The following is a 7,410-nucleotide window of genomic DNA, read 5'->3' on the forward strand; positions in this document are numbered from 1 at the left end:
ACCCCACTCCAGTACTCTTGCCTGGAAAATCCCATGAAAATCCCTGGTAGGCTGCAGTCCATGGGGTCGCTGAGGGTCAGACATGACTGAGCGACTTCACTTTCACTTTTCACTTTCATGCATTGGAGAAGGCAATGGCAACCCACTCCAGTGTTCTTGCCTGGAGAATCTCAGGGACGGGGGAGCCTGGTGGGCTGCCGTCTCTGAGGTCGCACAGAGTCGGACACGACTGATGTGACTTAGCAGCAGTAGCAGCAGCAGAGAGGATATGGGACAACTGGAACTCTTATACACTAGTGTTGAGGGTGTAAATTAGCACAACTGCATCAGAAAAACAGTGGCATTCTATAACAAAGTTTAAGAAATACATATTCCTATGATTCAGAAGTTCCATTCTTAGGAATACATCCTAAAGAAATTCATGCATAGATAATTTTATAAGAGCTCATGTGAAAGAGCTAGAAATAGGCAGTGACTCAAAAAACCAGCAATGGTAGGGTCAATAAATAAGCTGTAATGGGTTTACGCTATAGAATACTATACTGAAATAAAATGAACTAATCATAGCCTTGGGAAATGATTTGGATTAGTCTTAACATACATACTATTAAGGAAAAAGCAAAAAAATTAACAATACCTATAATTTGAGTCCATTTATGTAAAGTTCAAAAAGCAGGCCAAATTAGATGATATTGTCTAGACTTGCTAGCATAGAACATTAATTCATAAAATAAATCAAGGAAATAATCATAGTAGTTAAAATTGCCATAGGGAGTGAGTTAAAGTTGATGAGCAATAAGAAGTCTGTGATTGCTACAGACACAATGGGGGCCTCTGGTATTTGGGGTGCTGGTCATCTGCTAGTTTTCTCCTGGGCAGTGGTTACTGAGGGGTTCATTTTTAGAATTGACATACATAAAATATGATCATATTCTGTCCTAGTATTTCTCTGTGTATCTTTTATCTTTATATGTGTGTGTGTGTGTGTAAAGATACTGAGCTTTTCACGCACTCATTGGTCATCCATATGCCTTCTTTTATGAACTGTATGTTCAACTATTTTATTGATTTTAAAATTGTTTTATTTAATTTATATGACTGAATGGTAAAGGAAGATATTTTATATATTTAGCATACTAGTTCCTTGTCAAATGTATAATCATATGTATATACATTTTCTCATCTGTGGCTGTCATTCTCATTTAAAAATCTTGACTTTAGAGTTGAAAAAGTCTTTAATTTTGATAAAGTTCAATTGACCAGCTTTTCTTCATTGTCTTTTGTCTCTTTTAAAAGAAAATCTTTGTTTACTCCATCTTTCTGTGAAGGTTTCATCCTATGATTTCTCCTGAAAATATTATGATTTTAACTTTTATGATTAAGTCTGTGGTCCAGTTTGAGTACTTTTTATGTCTGGTGTACGTGAGTGAGTGAAGTTGCTCAGTCGTGTCCAACTCTTTGTGACCCCATGGACTTTAGCCTACCAGGCTCCTCCGTCCATGGGATTCTCCAGGCAAGAGTACTAGAGTGGGTTGCCATTCCCTTCTCCAGGGGATCTTCCCAACCCAGGGATCGAACCCAGGTCTCCTGCATTCCAGGCAGACACTTTAACCTCTGAGCCACCAGGGAAGCCCCAACAAAGTTTCATTTTTCCCATACTAATACTCCATTGTTCTAGCAGTGTATGATTTCAAATTTATATTATATATTGTTTTTAAATTTTCACTTTCCATTTGTTCATTATCTGTTTTAGAAACAATTGATTTTTGTGTCTCTACTTTGTATTCAGCAACCTTGCTGTATGATCCAGTCAGGAAATAGAAACTACAGCAGTAATTTAAACAATTTAAATAAAAGGTTTATTTATGTTATAAAATATTGTAGTAACAGGTTAGCTACCAAAAAGAGTTTCATTTACTTCATATTCTATTGCCTTGTTTTTAAGATAAACTATAATTTCTTCTGCAGGGTCAAATCTACTGTAAAATCTAATAATAAATTTTTACTTCTGATATTGTACTTGTATCTCTAAATGTTCATTTGCTTTTTTATGTTTGATTTCTCTTCTCATTATGTTATTTTTCTATAAATATGAGTATATTGATATAACAACTGTTTCAACTTTTAACTTTAACTCATTCTTGCCTGAGAGTTCCATAATTTCTGTTATCTCTGTGTCTGTTTCTGTTGGCTTAATTTTCTCCTAAGCTAATGGGATTGTGGATCCCATTCTTCTGATTTTTATTCTAGTAATTTTTGGTTGGATGCTGCACATTTTTAATATGTTATCTAGTTGAATGTCTTAATTGTATTGTCTTCCTGTAAAGAATTTTGAAATTTGCAAGACATATATTTTTCTATTAGTTTGAGGTCACTGAGTCCTCATTTTAAGATTTGTGAGGATTTGTGTACAGTAGACTAGACATAGATCAGCCCTATTACTAAATCATGACTCCTCTGGGTGTCCACAAAATTGTCCAGATGTTCACTGTGGATATCTTGTTCCAGCTCACTGAAGCTAGAATACCTCTCAATCCTATGTGAGGTCTGACAATTGTTCTGCCTTCACAACTTAGTCAATCGCTGCTCTGTCTTGTGGAGTTTCACTCTATTTATGCACAACTTTGTACTTACCAAAGACTCAAGGTAACCTTTCTGCAGATTTCTAGAGCCCTTTTATTGTGTACCTTAATTCTTTCTGAAGATCCACCCATGGTTTCCAGGCATTTCATCTTCCTGAATATCGGACTTGTATTTTTTTAGTTGTAATTTTTTAAAAAATTATTTATTTATTTTATTTTTGGCTGTGCTGGGTTTCATTGCTGCTCCGGCTTTTCTCAGTTGCAGCAAGTAGGGGCTACTCTAGTCGTGGTGCTTGAACTTCTCATTGTGGTGGTTTCTCTTGTTGCGGAGCGTGGGCTCTAGGGTGCGTGGGGTCAGTAGTTGCATGCTTCCAGGCTCTGGGCATGGACTCAATAGTTGTAGCACATAGGCTTAGTTGCACCGCAGCATGTGGGATTTTCTCAGATCAGGGATTGAACCCATGTCTCCTGCATTAGCAGGCAGATTCTTTACCACTGAGCCACCAGGGAAGCCCTGATGTACATTTTAACAAGGGCGTTGACCTATAATTGCTTATCCTTTTTCTACTGTTGGTCTTAAAATTGCTTCAGGCAGAAAACCATAACAATTGTAGAGATCACCTTATTTATTTCCCTCTCTCAGGGATCCCAATCTGCGTTGCCTATTTTGCAGTGTCTGCAAATGATTATTTCATATATATTGTCCTGTTTTCCAGCTGATTATCATGGGAAACTAAATGTATATAAACTGCTACTTTTTGGCCTATATATACATAGAATTCTTTCTGTATGTTTGAAGCATTTTCAGCATATCTCCATATATTTTTCCTGAGTTATGATGTGTCTTTTTTTGATATAGATTTGCACTCTTTATTTCAAGAAAATATTCTTGCTCATTAGAGCTTGTTCTCTTGGACATCCCTATGTTCACTTCATCATTATTTACAATAGTCAAGCTGTGAAAATAACCATCAACAGGTGAGTGAATAAAAAAAGATGTGGCACACACACACACACACACACACACACACACACAATGGAATACCACTCAGCCATACAAAGAATGAAATCCTGCTATTTATGATAACACCTTGAAGATATTATGCTAAGTGAAATAAGTCAGATGGGGGAAGACAAATACCATATGATTTTACTTATATGTTGAATCTAAAAAACAAAACAAAGAACAAGGAAAATAAAACAAGAACAAACGAAATAAAACCAAAACCAAACTTACAAAGACTAGACAGTGGTTCCCAGAAGGCAGTGGATGAAATGAGTAGCGAGGGTCAGTTGTATGGTGATGGATGATAAATAGACTTGTGGGGATCACTTTGTAGTGTATACAGATGTTGAATTATAATGTTGTATAGAAAAACACACACACACACACACAAAACCACGCCAACCAAGTATTTGTTTATAAACAAGAACATGTCGCGATGAATGGGGAGGGTAAACTGCAGCTGCCCTGATTCAGGCTTCACCACTGTTTCCTCTGCTGAATGATGTATCCTTTTGGGTTTCAGTGATTTTAGCAATACTGTGACTCAAAGGGAACCCTTGAAAGTTGCAAAATCCTCTGTTTGTAATCCAGTGGCTAATACTGCCTTTCCTCATCTCTAGCAGTCTCTCTTAGCAATAAGTAGAAATGCCACAAAATTCATTGTTCAAATTACCATTCACTCTATAGTGAAAGGAGGCTTTCTATCTACAATTGCACTAGGGTAGTAGGCACAAAGTGTGTCCCCAGGTGATCAAGCCACCTTATTTATATAGACAGGTGTTGTTAACAATAAAAGATGACGGGAATCTACTTGAGCTCTACCTGCTTAGCTTTCCAGCTATGGAGAATGGAACAGTGCAGGACAGCCCTCACTTCTTTGGTCTGCTTATGTCCCTAGTTCTCATTGTTTCTATGAATTCTTATATTGACTTTTCAGACCTAAGTCACCAGCATGTCGATGGAATTCTGTATCCTGCCTAATTTCTAGGGAGGTTATGTGTGGCCATCATGACTTTTCACATTTTTCACATTTTGGGCCACATTGCAAAGCACATGGCTGAGTTCGTGGTCTGTGGTTCACAACTTATAGTTTGGAGTTTTGTGTATTTACTTCTATCATTACTATTGAGCTATACTTTCCTTCTATTTTAATTTTTTTAGTGTTTTTGATAGGCTTGGTGGGAAAGAATAGAATTAAAATGTCTTACTCTGTTATCTTTAACTGAAAGACTATTGTCTTGGAGATATGACCTTGATATAGGGTCAAACAGATGGAAGCAGATTATAGTAATTAGTTATGGTATATATCCCTTTGTGTTCAAAAAATATACTTTATATTAATAACATATCACTAGGGGTATTCATCCTAGGGGTAACTGAAGTTATGGGCTGAGTAAAATGTATGTAATGTATATGATTATGAAATGTTTACAAAGGGCATGAATTACTTAAATGAATTAGCAAAGAAATCAATAAGGATCATTTCATTTTGAAGAAGCATAGAAATACTTAAGTCTCTATGGCCTTTATTGCATTGTGGTTAAGGACCTAAGCCACTAACAAGACATCCTGTGGTTAAGAGTGAAATGTCCTTTTATTCTGATCCAATAGCCTTTCATAAAAATTTCCCCATTGCAGACCTTACAGGGAATTTTCTTTCTTAGCTGGAGAAAATATAAGAATTGCCAGGCAGGGAACACTTTGATCCCAAAAGTTAGAGGCTACTAAGATAGGACTGGATTAACCACAGTAACATTAAAAAGACAATCCCTATCTGTGTAGGATGGTTGACGCCTGCTGTCTGGGCTTCTGGGTCTGAGGCTGGCCTGTTCCCGGACTTACTCATTTCCCTAGCTTGCGTTACCGTTCCCCTGCCCATTGTTCTCTGCCATCTTCCATGTCCTGAGATGGAGCATTGATATTTTAGCAATGGTGATATATCCCTTAGCATATGCAGGATGGAGGAGGCCAGCAATAACTAATAATGATAAGCCTGTATGCCAGAGCTTCCTTGGAGGGCTTTACTGCACACACCAAGGATTGGATTAATGAAACTTGTTTTGGTGGAGTGGAAAGGAAAACACAGAAAAGAAATACAGTGGTGTACATAGCTGTCATATCTGTGTCAGATATCTAGACAAGAAAAGTAAATGTCAGTATCTCAAAGACTTTCCAGGGGAGAACACGTTGGCTATAGTACGTCAAGCAGCTGACCCAGGAGTGGAGCTTGACAAGTCATTTTGATGCTGGTCTGGAAAACTCCTTGGAAAGAAACATATTGTTCAAAGAGGACAAAACCCCAAAATCAGTACAGAGAAGAGAGCTAAGGGAAGAAGTAAAAGTCAGTGAGTGAAGAGAAGTGACTGCCCCTGGCCCCACTCCTGGCCATAACCAGGATCCCAGCAAGCAGAGATGTTTGGTTTTTCAGTTGCCAGGCTGAGTGGCACAGGACAAATGTGGCCTGAAGAGTCAAGCAGACTTGAGATAAAACTTTGCTACTTGGACTTGTGTTCTTGGGCAAGTGATTTCTCTCTGCTCATAGAGAAATTCTCAGCTGGCTCTGTTCTGTGGCACGATTCTGAGATTGGGTTTATCTGCAATTTACAGATAATTGTATCTTCCCTGTGATGTCATTTGCAGATTGAATGAGATAGTGCCTGTGAAGTGCTAGTCCACAGAAAGGGTTTAGTGAATGCTCATTTCTAATTCTCTGGGGCCTGCCCTCTGTCCCAAAGCTCTTGGAAGTAGAGCCGTACCCCAACCTCCTGACTCCTCCTCTTTCTCCTCTTCTTCCCTCTTTTTCTGTTCTGTAAGGACGGTGAAGCCTTGAGCTGGCAGATGAATTGGGCTCCAGCTTGGGTGAAGCAGAGAGAATTCTTGATGGATTTGTCCTGCACCTGAGGAAGCAAGCTGTGCTTGTGCTCCTGGTTTCCATTACTGAGCTGGTCATATTTTATCTTCCCTTAAGTGGTAGCTAGATCCTTCCTGCTCAGGACATCACAGACTCTGACTGAAGGAGAGAGAAGCGAGCACTGAAGCTGGTCAGAATTATTTATTTCTGCTATCCTACCACGCTACCTAAGAGAGGCACTGGGATCTCAAGCCTGAGCTTGGGAGCTGCGGTTTTCCTTTTGCGATATCCTTCACGTTCTGGGCATGTTTTCACCCAGGTGTGTGATGATGCCAGAAGTGTTCCTTTGCACAGCTTTTATCATGGTGCCCACCTTCTCAGAGCCATCACTAACTCCCCATTGCCCATGAAGTAAATCCTAATCTCCTTACCTTGGTGTCTAGTACCCTCTACTTTCTGACTCCAGTTTATTCTCCTTTATTTCCCACTGTTTCTATGCATGAAGTGATCTACAGTTTAAGCTAAACTCTTCACTGTTTCCCTCACCCTCCCTGCATCTTCCTGCTTCCATGCCTTTCTGATGTTGTTTCTGTGTCTAGAATAGTCCCTGGTTCTCCTCCTCCTTCCTTGGTCAAGTCATACCTGTTCTGCAAAGCCCCACTCAAATGCTCACTCCTCCAAAAAGCTTTCTTTGTGTGCCTTCTAGCTGGAGGCTGTCTTGCCCTTCTCCAAATTCCTTTGGCTTTCTTTGAGCAGAGTACTGATATCTGATGCTTAGAATTCTCACTTTTGCAGTACCAGGTTTTTGAATCTTAGTCTTCTTTCCTAATAGAATCATGGCCCCTTGAAGGTAGAATTTATGCATAATCCCTATCTGTTTTTTCCACAATGTCTAATGCACATTAGATGACAAGATGAATGAATTTGAAGGCAGTAGTTGAACTGCTGTATGTATATGTAACTGTTGGTTA

General features: G+C 38.9%; 1 non-coding gene across 1 annotated transcript; it reads right to left on the bottom strand.

The window, feature by feature from the left end:
- Positions 1 to 1,557: 1,557 nt before the first annotated feature.
- Positions 1,558 to 1,629, bottom strand: TRNAS-GGA. Its single transcript has one exon. It is a non-coding gene; the product is annotated as a tRNA-Ser (tRNA).
- Positions 1,630 to 7,410: the final 5,781 nt, after the last annotated feature.

The sequence above is a fragment of the Oryx dammah genome, unplaced genomic scaffold (genome assembly GCF_014754425.2).
Source record: "Oryx dammah isolate SB20612 unplaced genomic scaffold, SCBI_Odam_1.1 HiC_scaffold_9, whole genome shotgun sequence".
Taxonomy (NCBI): Eukaryota; Metazoa; Chordata; class Mammalia; order Artiodactyla; family Bovidae; genus Oryx; species Oryx dammah.